Raw genomic sequence first — 2,880 nt, 5'->3', positions numbered from 1 at the left:
GATAGCATGGTTTAAAGAAAGTGGCATAGGCTTAAAATACCTGCTATACACCTGCTATGCCTCTCTTCACCTGTAGGGCGTGAGAATGCCTGTCCTCTGGCTATTAAAGGGCCAATGTCTCTGCAACTCAGTCTTCCCCAGGCAGTGTCTGACCACCTAAAGGTATATTAGGCTCCTGCCCTTGTGGGAAGGTGCCTGAGCAATAGGTTCTAATTATCTAGTGTCCAACTAAGGTATGTATGCCATTGTCCTGCTTTGCCTGTCTGTGTACTGACATCTTCCAGTTTTTGGATTTGACACTTTGCTGCCCGACCTGACCTCTGCCTATTCATCACATTGACTCTGAGCTGCCTGCCCTGACCTTTAGACTGATTTTGGATTGCTTGATCCCTCAATTCTTAGCACCAATGTCTCTTGACCACCATGGGTCAGCAACCTCTGAGCTGAGACTAGTCCAGGAGGTAGCAGCCTGGGGTTCCCTTGCAGTGAATTACAGATCCCTGCCAGGATATTACCCTTAGGAGTAGCCCCAAGCCAAATCAATACAATAGCCACAGCAGATCCACATCTGCTTCCTGTAACACTGTCCCATTGTATCTATTGCTTTTATGGACAGTGTGGTCACAGGTACAAGAGGTCATTAAAGGAAATATGTGACCAAAAATGTTTTCTGCTACTTAAAACCAGATAGTGACACATATCTTTATTTGTAATCTGTTTTTATTTTATGATTGTAGATTTTTTTATTCTATTTCCTGAACATGATTATAGGGCGGCCATCCTTGCCTAAGCCATTCTTAACAGCTGTAATGGACTTTGCGCTAAACCTAACAGCATTGTCCTGCTGGTTCCCTGGTTTTCACCCTTTAACCCCTATACAGGGATCTGGACTTCACCGTAGGGAACCAACCAGGTTGGACTAGTCCTGGTGTAGTTGGCTGCTGACCCACAGGGGTCAGAGACACCGGTACAAAGCACTAAGGAATCAAGCAAAAGATATAGTCCGAATACAGTCCCAGGTCTGGGCAATCTGAGTATATGTCTATTCCAGATAACAGAACACCAATAGAAGTATATGTGGTTCAATAATAAATAATAAGCTAATCACACATCTATAATGATTATAGTATCAGATTTTTATTAAACATATATTACAGACATGATTGGCATACACAAATAAATTAAAATAGGTTAAAAACACCAACACAGTAGTGGTGACCACATGGCAGGATAAACGCAATAAAGTGCAAGTGCAAAAACTTTTTTTAGGGAGGTACTATAAAGTCACAAACACAGAAATATAGTGGCAAATCTGGGGGAGCTGCTCAACCCCTAACACTGTAGCGTGTTTTTCATTGGGGGAGCAGCCCCACCACATGTGGACCGCAGCAAACGACTATCCCCAGCAAAAAAAAATTGCATACGGTGGAGGATGTCGGCGCGGTCCACATGCACCACAAAGACATCCTACACAAAACGGAGCATTGTGCGGATGAAAATATAATCATCTAAATCACAGAAAAAATGCACCAAACGGATATGCCACTGACTATACATGGTCTGATATGGGTGTGGCTTACAGGCTTGCTTTGTTCACATTGCACTAGTGGTCCTGCTAGGCGGTTGTGTGGAAGCTTGGCTGTGAGCTGGATTACATCACCTTCAGACCTTGTTCACACCATAGTTAGCGTAGTGGTAGGACCCCTTGCCATGCTGAGTGACCGTGACGTGGTGCATGATGGGCTCCGATATTTTCCTGATAGGAATATATTGGCAAAAGTCTCAGCTTTTAATATCTGCATTTATGACTAGCCAGTATAGCCAGTGGCATATCCGTTTGGTGCATTTTTTCTGTGATTTATATGATTATATTTTCATCCGCACAATGCTCCGTTTTGTGTAGGATGCCTTTGTGGTGCATGTGGACCGCGCCAACATCCTCCACCGTATGCAATTTTTTTTTGCTGGGGATAGTCGTTTGCTGCGGTCCACATGCGGTGGGGCTGCTCCCCCAATGAAAAACACGCTACAGTGTTAGGGGTTGAGCAGCTCCCCCAGATTTGCCACTATATTTCTGTGTTTGTGTCTTGTTTTATATGTAGTGTATGTGCCGTTACCTGGCATTCAAACACTCTCTTTTGCACCTGGTGACCTCCATCACTTGGCCTGATATGGGTGTGGCTTACAGTCTCGCTTTGTTCACATTGCACTGGCTGTCCTGCTATGCGGTTGTGTGCAGGCTGGGCTGTGAGCTGGATTACATCACCTTCAGACCGTGTTCACACCATAGTTAGCATAGTGGTAGGACCCCTTGCCATGCTGAGTGACCGTGACGTGCATGATGGGCTCCGATATTTTCCTGACAGGAATATATTGGCAAAAGTCTCAGCTTTTAATAGGTACTATAAAGTGCAGATTCAAGAGTACATAAATAAGTATTATACACACAGCCTAATGGTATGGCTATAAATAGTACAGATCAAATAACATGTAAAAAATAAGCGATGCAGTATGATACAAAGTATATAGACAGATATCTATATAGTACCAACCAAATCATTGTGTCCAGCCTCAAGTCAGACCACCACCACGCCCTGACGCGCGTTTCGCCGTCAGCTTTCTCAAGGTGTAGTGGTTGGTGGGAACATAGTGGATTTATATAGTGCTAACAATAATGCATTCATCTATCTATCTATCTATTCTATCTGTCCTTCTAATCCTGCCTTTGATGATAAGCAGGTAACTGCAGTATACTGATCTGTACAGAGTCAGACCAAGAAGTGGTGCGTATTAATAGGCTTCACAGTGGCCTGTGCCAAAACTGCAGAATTTTGTGTTTGTTTTTTATATAGATATTGACATGGGAAATTAAAAATAACA

At 43.5% G+C, this 2,880-nt stretch overlaps 1 long non-coding RNA gene across 1 annotated transcript; it reads left to right on the top strand.

Annotated features, from left to right (window-relative positions):
• The first annotated feature begins 1,095 nt into the window (after positions 1–1,095).
• On the top strand, positions 1,096–2,491 carry LOC121002222. The gene is made up of 2 exons (XR_005779254.1): positions 1,096–1,273; positions 2,400–2,491. It is a non-coding gene; the product is annotated as an uncharacterized LOC121002222 (long non-coding RNA).
• The last annotated feature ends 389 nt before the right edge of the window (positions 2,492–2,880 follow it).

This window comes from Bufo bufo, chromosome 5, assembly GCF_905171765.1.
Source record: "Bufo bufo chromosome 5, aBufBuf1.1, whole genome shotgun sequence".
Classification (NCBI taxonomy): Eukaryota; Metazoa; Chordata; class Amphibia; order Anura; family Bufonidae; genus Bufo; species Bufo bufo.
This window is presented reverse-complemented; position numbering and strand designations above follow the sequence as displayed.